General features: G+C 39.7%; 1 non-coding gene across 1 annotated transcript; it reads right to left on the minus strand.

The window, feature by feature from the left end:
- Nucleotides 1–6,998: 6,998 nt before the first annotated feature.
- LOC129559638 (U6 spliceosomal RNA) lies at nt 6,999–7,105 on the minus strand. The gene has a single exon (XR_008686590.1). It is a non-coding gene; the product is annotated as a U6 spliceosomal RNA (small nuclear RNA).
- Nucleotides 7,106–12,628: the final 5,523 nt, after the last annotated feature.

The following is a 12,628-nucleotide window of genomic DNA, read 5'->3' on the forward strand; positions in this document are numbered from 1 at the left end:
GCATTATTGCAGCTCCAAAGTCTGCTGCCCTGTGTGCAGCAACCTCCAGTTTCCTGCTCTCACTGATAGAGGTTTTGACTTTGAACTTTTCTTCCATGTTTCACCAATGCCCACAGCCATGTAATTCTATTAAAACCACACTGTTAGAAATGTTTGCAACAGACAGTCTTCACTCAAAAAATAGGTCTTGAACTCCTTTATGCTAGGAAATGAGGGCACAGTAGTGAGCAAAATAAACATGATTGTTTCTTTCATGGGGCTTATAAACTGGTGGGGAAGAGAAATTAACAAAGTAATCCATATAATGATGAAGAGTAAAAAAAAAATACAAAGAAAAATATCAAGTTCTATGAGAATGCCTCATTGGGGGTCCTGACCAATCTATCTATTTTCCTATCTATCAGTATCTGTATATATTTACAGATTTACAGGTAATGATATACTGGGGGGAGTTTGTCAGATCAGAACAGTCCTTCCTGAAAAAAACATGTGAACTAAGATCCAAAGGATGATTATTATGTTCAAACAATGGGATGCAATATAGCAGCTAAAAATAAAAAAGCAATAGAAATATGTATCAGAATGGATGGCCCTCTAAATCATATTGCTTAGGCGAAAAAGATCTCCTTGAATGTGACTGGGTCAGATTTAATCAGATGATCTCTAGTATAGCTGTTCTAGAAGATAGAGAAACAAATCAGATAGATTTTCCTGGTGGCTTTGAAAATACACACTGCGGCTTTGAAGAGGCCATGTGTCAGACAAGTATAGGTGGCCTCTGAAAGATAAACATGATCCCTGACCACAAGCCAGCAAGAAAACAGGGAGTTTACAACCGCAAAGAACTGAATTCTGCCAACAACTGGTGAGCTTGGGAGAGGACCCTGAGCCTCAGATGAGCTCACAGACCCAAGTGACTCCTGATTTCAGCCTTGTAAGGCCCTGAACAGAGCATCCTGTCACACTGTACCAAAATTCCTGACCCACAGAAACTGAGATGATAATTTTGTGTTGCATTAAAACAAGTTTGTAGTGATTTGTTACACAGCCATAGAAAACAAGTACAACTACAGAAATAAATGTTAGGCTCACAAGCTGAGAGGCTGGAAGGGGCACAGAGGCCAAGATTGCCTCACAGAGTAGAAGGAGACGGTGAGGTCTTCAGGGCTGACATGAATTGCCTGGCCATGAACATCCAGTTAGTGACATAGGCTCACCAACATCCAGGAAGAAGACTGAGGACAGAGTAACATGTGAGCAAAGATGCTGTAGAGGGGAAAAGGAGAAGAATAAAGTAATGATTCTAGATTATTCTACATTGCGGGTGTGTTAGTTGCTCAGTCATGTCTGACCCTTTGAGATTCCATGGGCTGTATAGCCCATTAGGCTCCTCTGTCCATGGAATTCTTCAGTCAAGAATACTTGAGTGGGTAGCCATTCCCTTCTCCAGGGGATCTTCCCAACCCAGGGATCAAACCCAGGTCTCCCACATTGTGGGCAGATTCCTTATGCTACCCAGGAAGCCTGTTATTCTACAGTTGTGTCCAAGTTAACATACAAAGTGTAAGTGGAGTGGTAAAGCAGATCTAGTTTCCAGCACCACATCACCATTTAGTTGTTGTGTAGTTTTAGATCATTTGTTTCACCTTTATATGTTTTTGTTTCTTCATCTCTAAAGTAAAGCTGTATGTAACTCCTGAGAAACCTGTATACAGGTCAAGATGCAACAGTTAGAACTGTACGTAGAACAACAGACTGGTTCAAAATCGGGAAAGGAGTACATCAAAGCTATATATTGTCACCCTGCTTATTTAACATATGCAGAGTACAACATGCAAAATGCCAGGCTGGATGAAGCACAAGCTGGAATCAAGATTGTGGGGAAAAATATCAACAACCTCAGGTATGACCACTCTAATGGCAGAAAGCAAAGATGAACTAAAGAGCCTCTTGATGAGTGTGAAAGAGGAGAGTGAAAAAGCTAACTTAGAACTCAACATTCAAAAATGTAAGATCATGGTATCTGGTCCCATCACTTCACAGCTAATGCAGTGTTGTGCTAAGTCACTGCAGTCATTTCCGACTCTGTGTGACCCTATAGACTGTAGCCCGCCAGGCTCCTCTGTCCATGGGATTCTCCAGGCAAGAATACTGGAGTGGGTTGCCCTCCTCCAAGGGATCTTCCTAATCCAGGGATCAAGCCCCTTCTCTTAGGTCTCCTGCATTGGCAGGCAGATTCTTTACCACTAGCACCACCTGAGAAGCCCTCATGACCAATAGACAGGGGGAAAAGTGGAAACAGATTCTAAAATCTGTCACAGAGTTTCTTTTCTCAGGCTCTAAAATCAGTGTGGATGGTGACCGCAGCCACAAAATTAAAAGATGTTTGCTCCTTGGAAGAAAAGCTATGACAAACCTAGACAGCATATTAAAAAGCAGAGACATTTTTCCAGTAGTCATGTACAGATGTGGGAATTAGACCATAAAGAAAGCTGAGCACTGAAGAATGGCTGCCTTCAATCTGTGGTGCTGGAGAAGACTCTTGAGAGTCCGTTGGACAGTAAGGAGATCAAACCAGTCAGTCCTAAAGGAAATCAACCCTGAATATTCATTGGAAGGACTGATGCTGAAGCTCCAATACTCTGGCCACTGGATGCGAAGAGTCCACTTATTGGAAAAGACCCTAATGCTGGAAAGATTGAGGGCAGAAGGAGAAGGGGGCAACAGAGGATGAGATGTTTGGATGGCATCACTGACTCAATGGACATGAATTTGAACAAACTCTGGGAGATAGTGAAGGACAGGGAAGCCTGGCATGCTGTAGTCCATGGGTCACAAAGAGTCAGACCTGACTTACCAACTAAACAACAACAGCAAACTAAAGCTAACCAGTGTGCTTGTATGGGCTCTACAGGTGGCACTAGTGGTCACAAATCCACCGATCAATGCAGGAGACACAAGAGATGCTGTTTCAGTCCCTGGGTCGGGAAGATCTCCTGGAGGAGGGCATGGCAAGTCACTCCGGTATTCTTGGCTGGAAAATTCCATGGGCAGAGGAGTCTGGCAGGCTGCAATTCATGGGGCCACAAAAAGTCAGACAGGACTGAGCACTCCATTCCAATTCAGCCCAATATACTTATAATTATTGTAAAGTTTAAATGGAGTAATACACATGGAGTGCTTAAAAGAGCCTGACACAAAGTGCTTATTATTTTTACCTGTTAATATCACTATTACTACCAATGTCCCCATCATTATCACTATTACTATTATTTATTTTTATCATCTGAATTATCCTTAAGAACAAAGCTTAACCTTAAGCATATTCTAAGAAAATGGGATGTTGTATATGACTAAACACTCCCATTGCTTTATTAATGCCCTGTGAATGGGTTAAGCATTTTGGACAAAATTTACTAATGTTTTTAACCGACTAGAGATTACATATAATCATTCAGATAAGTCAATCAGAAATCCTCAATTTTACCTTCTGTCATGACCTTGTGTACTTCCAGCTCACCTATTGTATTTGTCAGGGTTCTTCAACAGAACCTAGGTAGACTATAGATAGATATGGGAGAGAGAGAGAGAGATTGACTTTAAGGAACTGGCTAATGTAATTACAGAGAACTGGCAAGTCAAAAATCTTCAGGGCAGGCTGGCAGATTTGAGACCCAGGGCAGAACTGATGTTGCAATTCAAGTCCAAAGGCCTCCAACTGCTTGGATGAGGCCCAGCCACCTAAAGGAAAGCAATCTGCTTTACTCAAAGTACACCAATTTAAATGTTAATCTCATCCAAAAACACTCTGACAGAAACATCTAGAATAATATTTGACCAACTATCTGGGCCTTATCGGCCAGTCAAATAGAGACATAAAATCAACCATCAAATCTACTCTGTCTGCCCACTGTAACTATGTTTTGACCTTGTCAAGAAGTCCAATCCATTGATCCTACTCTTTTCAAACTCTCATTACCCCTCTTTTGTCCATCCTTCTCTCCTTGCTCAGATTAATCACTCACTGAAAAATCCTGAGCTCCTTTATCTCTTTCATTCTTTAAATTCCAGAATCTACCTACTTTGTGCTAGAACAATACATTCTATTGATTTTCCATCAGCAACACTGAAAAAAAAAAGTGAAACAATTTCTTTAGATTTATTTGGGAAAATAATTTTGAACCAAGATAGCAGACTAATATTAAGGTCTGAAAAGAGTCATGAAGTTTACCACTCACAGAATTTCTCAGAAAGAACTTCTAGAGGATAGGTTATAGGAAAAAAGAATAAAATATATAAGGAAAAGCTATGAATTAAAAATAATAATAACTGAGTAAGGAAAACTGTAAAACTTATAATTAAGACTAAACTGTATTTGATTACTTTAAAAAAGAATATTTGACAATTAAAATTGTAGATATTTTCAAGAAAGAAGTCAGGAGAAGAAAGGAAATATGGTGGGGATTTGTGTGTTTGTATAGATTATACTTATCAGCTCACTCTAGCTGTTGTTCAACAAGCATGCTTCTAAATAGTGGCTTTTATCGCTTATTTGAAAGACCCCTAGAAACATAATAACTGAAATGGAGAAATTTATAGCAATTATGTTTAGATAATTCAAGTCAAAGCAAACCCCCAAATCTTTACATATATTTTTTGAATACCTCAAATCAAAGGCAATTTTGGATTTCTCTTTACTTTCTTTTAATTATCTCCACAGAATTTCCTCAGTTTCCCACATCATTTGGCAAAGACAAAAGACTTAACGTTTTAAGCATATTTATAACAAGATGCTATGGCTTTGGTTCAAATTTAACTTTACCCTCTGGCCCGCATTGCTTTACATTTCAATCGTCACCCAGTACACCCTTGCCAATTTAATTTCAAATTATTTTTAATCGAGACTGAACACTACAAATTTAGGGTGTAGTGAATATAATTTATGGTGACCAGCTGGAGAGCCAAAACTTTGATCAGATTGTCAATGTTAATGGGGATACCTAGATGTAAATGACTGATAGCCTAATTTGACCCATCTAATTGATTGTTTTTCACAGAATTACCTCCACTTCATGAAGTTCTGAGACTATCATCCATCATTTCCAGAAATGAAGAAAAATGGGGTAAGTAGCACTTACTTTCTTTGTGTGGTGTGATTTCTATTATTAATTATAAAAGCTCAATTTCTGACCTTCCTATTACATAATTAGTTTATTTATTTATTTTTATTGGAGGCTAATTATTTTACAATATTATATTGGTTGGCTTTGCCATACATTGACATGAATCCGCCCCGCATAATTAGTTTTATCAACTAATTCTTTATGTGTTTTTATAATATCTAAAAGCAGGTTTTTAAGTTGTGTTTAAATTGTGTTAGGTCTTGTCATGAGATTTATCAAATGAGTGTTAGAAAATGACAGGAAAATAGTTGATTAGCTTAGCATCCAATGTACAACTTTCTAAACCCTGTGGTTGAATCCAGAGGTCAAAGATTACAATGGCCCCGGTTTTCAGATTAGATGGGTACTGAAAGGAAGAGCAGTGCTTTTGTGAGTATTTGGCCAATCTACAAGTGCTACCTCTGACTTCATCACTGAAATGAGAGTCATGGGAACATTTTGGCCTCAGGCAGGACAGGAGAGAAGAGAGAGACAGTGCTTATTCCCTCCACCTCTGCTCACCCCTGTGTTCATGCCCTTGTTTCTGCTGAGAACTTGCTCTTTATGACAGCTGCTCACACTTGAATCTTGAAGACTAAAGCTAAAGGATTCCACTGGGCATTCCAGAATAGATCATTATTTGCCTTTATGTCCTATAAGAAAGTTCCTTTCAGCAAAATATCTCTTGCTGAAGATCAGGCTATTGTATATGGTTGTGAAAAACCATTGCATTAGGAGTCAAAATCCTAGGTATTAATCTCAGACCTTTTATGGCTAAACTAATCCCTGAGCTACGTTTTTAAAAGTCTAGACAGGCAACAGAAATTTTTAATGCTACACATGTACTTTATAGGTACTAGAAGGAGACAGCCCCAAACCCTGCTTTCCTCTAGCTTTTTAAATATTAATGAAAACAGCTTGAATTAAATTATTTACTTGACATTACTTTATTCATTCTCATAGGCCTAATTATCTCCTCTATTACCCTTCTCAGCTTCCTTTGCTTGGTGCTCTCACCTGTCTGCACAGAGCAGCCTATTTCTACTCCTGGGCCCAAAAAACTTAATCATAGAGCCAAGAAAATCACCTGTTTTCATTCATTAGATGTACTATAATGTAAAGTATTGTAAAATGAAGAAAGCTAAACTCATGTTCTATTGTAATTAAAAGGAAAAAATAAAAATCTAATGAAGAGACTTCCTTAGTGGTCTAATGGCTAAGATTCTATGATCCTAGTGCATGGGGCCCAGGTTCAATCCCTAGTCATGGAAATAGATCCCATGTGCTGCAGCTAAAAGTTCATATGCCACAGTTCAAGATCCTGTGTGCCACAATGATGATCAATGATCTTACAGGCTATGCCTAAGACCTGGCGCAGACCAATAAATAAATAAAAATAAATATTTGAAAAAGATATAATGGAAATACTTTGATTTTGAATGTTTTCAGTTATTGTACTAATATAGTATCTCTCTAAATTAGACCATTAGTATCTAGGGGAAAAAGAGGAAATAATTATTGTTATTAGGTAGTATCACAAACATGGTTATAATGTTAGATCATCGTATTCTGATTAATATATTTTGACAACTAGACTCTAAGTCCCTGTATGGCAGTTCCATCCCAGCATGAACCAACCATAGTTTGAGAAATGATGACATATGAACCATAATAGAAGATTTTGAAAACAGAAAATCTTTTGTGATACTAAAGAGCAAGAAATGACTAATTTTTTTTAAATTACAATAAATAAACTCAAGTGGCAGGTGGAAATTAAGACTACATTTTTAAGTTTGGTTGATATGTATGTAATAGTGAGGTCTCTCTCTCTCTCTTTTTAATACAGAATGCTTTACAAGTTTGCATGCCATCCTTGCACAGTGGCCATGCTTATCTTCTTTGTTTCATTCCAATTTTATTATCTGTGCTGCCAAAGAGAGTAGATTGGGACCTTTATTTCAACTCAGTGCCGGGCATAGAGTAGGCCATCAATACATGTATTCTGAATGGACGAAGCTGGTTGATACACTGATACTTACTTGGCATAAGGTATTGTATATTCTCGTCACCCTATATAATATAAGTGAACTAGCACTTCTGTTGATTTTAGTTTTATTTTTGGCCACAATATGTTATAAGTAAACTGAGCCTTTTTTAAAAAAAAAAAAAAATGAAGTCTGACTCACAAGATAAATAATGGAATGAAAAGACTTGTACCCATTTCCGTCCCTGTTGAAGGAGGAGGGTGCAGGGTTCAAATGCAGAACCAGTGCTGGCTCACAGCAGACATCCAGGGACCCCTTTATTTTCCCTTCACCACCTCTATTTTCTCCTCCCTCTTGTGTGACAAGCCTCATGATTGAGGACATTTCTACCTATTGAATATAAAAAGAAGCTAATTGTTTTGGGATCAAAATATCTTTAAAACAGCAAGGTGAGCAGACCTGAGCTTTGCTAAGTCAGTCCATGGGTCAGCCAGTAAACAGTGGCCACAGATTGACAGCCAGGTGAGAAATGCAGGTCCGAAGGGACAATTTGGAGAACAAGGGCAGTTAGTTGAGGGCTTTTGTTAATCCAGTAGAAGGATGGGGTGGGTGGTAAACAGATTTGAAGCCACCCTTGTCTGGGATTGTGGAAATAGGCAAAACAGTCATGTTTAGGAGAAATTTCACTTGGCATCTGGCCGAGGTTACTTGGGGCTCCATCATGCTAGGCTTTTCCAGCATGTGAGTGAGGAACTTTCCAGCAGAATTTAATATCTATAAAGCAATCATAACTGCTTGTCAGTGGATGCACACAAGAGGAAGAAGGAGGGCGAGCTACTTCAGGAACTAACAAAGGCTTCTGTCACTTTTACTTCCCTCACAGTTTGAGTCTGCAGGTTTCTACCTGTTTGCTTTTATGATAACATAGTGAAAAACAGTTCTTTATAAAATGAATAGTTTGAATGTAGTACTGACTTTATTTGAATACTTATCTTCAACCAGATAGATCCCTTTGGGGATCTTACCTTTGAGTGAAACAGTTGACAGCTAAGAAGCGCTTCTAGTTTCAACGTGTTTACCTGTTCACTTCTGTCTTTGAGATTGCGGTTTGCCCTGACACAAGGAAAGAATATACAGAGGTTCAGAGACTAAGAGATATTCCTGGGAAGAGACATGTATTGTTATTGTTCAGTCTCTTAAGTCATGTCCGACTTTTGCAACCCCATGGACTGCGGCACACCAGGCTTCCCTGTCCTTCACTATCTCCTGAAATTTGCTCAAACTCATGTCCATTGAGTCAGTGATGCCATTCAAACATCTCATCCTCTGTTGCCCCCTTTTCCTCCTACCCTTGGACTGCAAGGAGATCGAATCAGTCAATCCTAAAGGAAATCAACCCTGAATATTTGTTGGAAGGACTGATGCTAAAACTGAAGCTGTAATACTTTGCCCACATGATATGAAGAGCTGACTCACTGGAAAAGACCCTGATGCTGGGAAAGACTTGAGGGCAAGAGACAAGTGCGAAAACTACTATTTATTTTAAAAGGGCAAGTTGAGGTTGTGTGTCTTTTGTGTTTGGTGAGACACGTCAGTCCAGTATGCAGAAGAAATATGATTCTGTAGAATTAGTATTTCACAAAGAGAATGGAAACACGGTCATTTCAAAGTTTGGCACTGTGATAATTAAAAGTTCTTTATATAAGTAAATGAGTTTTTCTTTAAAAAATGAAATTATCCTGAGAATGACTTTTATATCTTTTTGGTTATACATTTACAAGTATAATGTGAAGAATTACCATCTATTTAGCTCTAGTGGGACTCAAGTCTTTTAGAGCCCTCTGCATACTGATTTTCTCTGCCCTGTTTTCTCTTATTTATCAAAAGACACTGGCTTCTTAATTAATCTGCCTCTTTCTCCTGTACGCCTTAGAGTGAGATTCTTAAAGGAAGATCCAAGCACGTCCTCCATTTGAATAATCTGCACAATTTTTTCAATGCAGATTCCTGGGCCATAGTCCACCTTCACTAAATCAATTTTTCTGAGCTCAAGGCCTAGGATTTTGCATTTTTAATAAAGTCATCAAGTGATACACACAAGAATTTCAAAATTCTTTCAAAATGGGAAAACGTATCTTCCAGGGAGTGGAAGCTTTAATGTAAAAGTGGGGCATGGGCAGAGGACTTAGAACTTTTTCGCCAAGGGAACACAATCACACTTCAAGAAGGTTTATAAACTTACACATTAAAAATGCACATTTCCAATGGTATTTTGCGGATACTTATCATACTGGTAATTTACTGGCAGGCTTCCCAGGTGGCTCAGTGAGTACAGAATCTGTCTGCAATACAAGAGACTCAAGTTCGATCACTGGGTCAGGAAGATCCCCTGGAGAAAAGCGTGGCAGCCCACTCCAGTATTCTTGGCTGGAGAATCCCATGGACAGAGGAGCCTGGTGGGCTACAGCCCATGGGGTCTCAAAGAGTTGGGCAAGACTGAAACGACTGAACACACGCGCAATTTACTGGCAGGATTAATTGAACTGGGATAGATGCTTAATGTAGGAATACATACTTCTCCTTAAGGGAAGTTTAAAAGTGACATAACGTGACTATTGCTTTAGTGGCCACAGAGACCCGCATTCCCGTGGCTGGGCCTCACAGGAGGATTTTCTGTCCCATTGCACAATGGAAAAGCAGGAGTTGGCAACATCCCGACCCTATAACTATTACGCACACAGTTACTTGTATGTGACAAGTAGCAGAACTTGATGATAACACTTCAGTTGCCTGATATGGCAGTTTCTCAACTTGAGCTAGAGACTTAATATATTACCAAGTAAGTCTTTTAAAAATGTCTACCAAAGCAGAAAATTTTGAAATAGGTCACGCAGAGACACCTATCAACACTGAGATGGACTACAGCTTGCCTCCCCTGTGCTTATGGCAAGAACAGTCCTTCCAGCCCTGGCTTCATTTTCTAATCACTCAGAGCTTCCTAAAAAAACCCATAACTGAGCCTCATTACATAGTGGGGGAAGAATCAGAAGACCTGAAAAGGGAAATCTTCAGTACTGAAAGGCTGAAGAGAGGTATATTTTGGAGAAAAATGGGCCTACATAAAATGTCCAATAGCCAAACCACAACGTTTAGCACATTCTGTTAGTGAAGACGGTAGAATCGGAACACTAATAGTGAAAGTATAAACTCTCAGCATTGGAGAGAATGAGAAGGGAACAATCATCAGACTAGACATTTCAATACTTTCCTAGAAGTACAAGGATGATTGGGACTGCTCGACTTGGAGGAGAGGATGCTGAAGCCTGAAAGGGGAGGGGAGAGCTACAGGACAGATGGAAAACCGTTAGTTTTGCACAGCACTGGAGAATGTGGTTCATAGGATCACAGGGACAGGGGAGAGTAGGGGTGAAGCAGGGACAGAGAATGGGGGTTAATTGGAGTACAGAATATTGACCACCCTGCCATAGCCTTTGCTTCCCCTGCACACAGAGGTCCTAGAAACCAGGCAGCACTCCTTAAACAAGCAAACAAACCAAGGGCAAAAGGGGGAAGATATTTTCTCATTGTACTGAATGAACAATCTAAACCAAGACAGCCAGGAGAAGCCCTGGGGCAGATGCCCCTGTTCTGTCATTTCAAAGTCCCCGGTGTGACAGCTGGCCAGTTGACAAGCCCCACTACCACCAGAGAGATCACAGACTGACTTCTGTGGCCTCATGCTTAACTCTAATTGAAAAACAAAGGACACTGAGTATGAGAAAAGCTTGCAGCAACAAACAAAGAGAAAGATCAAAATTAACAAACAGGAAAAAAATAAATGATCCTAGAGGAGATAGTGAGTTCCGAATTCAGGAAAAAACTCTTCTAAGTTGTATTAGAGAAATTAGAGAAGACTCTGCACCCATAAAGAAAAAACTCTTCTAAGTTGTATTAGAGAAATTAGAGAAGACTCTGCACCCATAAATGAAACAGGATGCAATGAAAAAGGAAAATGAGAGAACAAAAAGAGCTCTAGATACTTTAAAATATGTTGTCTGAAACTAAAACATAGAAAGTAAAAAAATGAGTGGTTAGAATATTGTTGAGTGCACTTTCTAGAATAAAAACCCAAATGCTAAAAAGACAGAAAATATTAGAGAAACATTGTAAGACATCAGTTCAGTTCAGTTCAGTCGCTCAGTCGTGTCCGACTCTCTGCGACGCCATGAATCACAGCACGCCAGGCCTCCCTATCCATCACCAACTCCCGGAGTTCACTCAAACTCATGTCCACAGAGTCAGTGATGCCATCCAGCCATCTCATTCTCGGTCGTCCCCTTCTCCTCCCGCTCCCAACCTTTCCCAGCATCAGAGTCTTTTCCAGTGAGTCAACTCGTTGCATGAGGTGGCCAAAGGATTGCAGTTTCAGCTTTAGCATCAGTCCTTCCAATGAACACCCAGGATCGATCTCCCTTAGAATGGACTGGTTGGATCTCCTTTCGGTACAAGGGACTCTCAAGAGTCTTCTCCAACACCACAGTTCAAAAGCATCGATTCTTCGGCGATCAGCTTTCTTCACAGTCCAACTCTCACATCCATACATGACCACGGGAAAAACCATAGCCTTGACTAGACGGACCTTGGCTGGCAAAGTAATGTCTCTGCTTTTTAATATATTATCAAGGTTGGTCATAACTTTCCTTCCAAGGAGTAAGCGTCTTTTAATTTCATGGCTGTAAGACATTTATTCACATATATACTTATTCAAAAGCTCAACATCCTCTTCATAGGCATTTTAGAAAGAGAACAGGGAAGATAGAAGGGAGGAAACAAGAAAGGAGGTCTCCTAGAGTAGAAGACAAAAGTCTTCAGACTAAATAAGTCCAGGGAGTCCCCAGTGCATCAAATATTAGAGCCCACACTGTTATATTGGCATAGATTTTCAGAATATCATGGGGAAAGATTATCCTAGTGATTTCCAAGGAGAAGAAACAGCACATCAACAAAATGACAAGTGTAAATTTGGCACTGGTTATCCGGTCAACAATTTTGAATGCTAGGAGATAATGGAGGAATGCCTTCAAATCTTTAAGTGGAAATTATGTTCAACTAAAAGATAATATATTAAAAAGCAGAGACATTCTTTGCCAAGAAAGGTCCATCTAGTCAAGGCTATGGTTTTTCCAATGGTCATGTATGGATGTGAGAGTTGGACTGTGAAGAAAGCTGATCGCCGAAGAATTGATGCTTTTGAACTGTGGTGCTGGAGAAGACTCTTGAGAGTCCCTTGGACTGCAAGGAGATCCAACTAGTCCATTCTAAAGGAGATCGATCCTGGGTGTTCATTGGAAGGACTGATGCTAAAGCTGAAACTCCAATATTTTGGCTACCTCATGCGAAGAGTGGACTCACTGGAAAAGACTCTGATACTGGGAAGGATTGGGGGCGGGAGGAGAAGGGGACGACAGAGAATGAGATGGC

Source organism: Moschus berezovskii, chromosome 8 (assembly GCF_049115385.1).
Source record: "Moschus berezovskii isolate FMDL1 chromosome 8, NW_MosBer_1.0, whole genome shotgun sequence".
Classification (NCBI taxonomy): Eukaryota; Metazoa; Chordata; class Mammalia; order Artiodactyla; family Moschidae; genus Moschus; species Moschus berezovskii.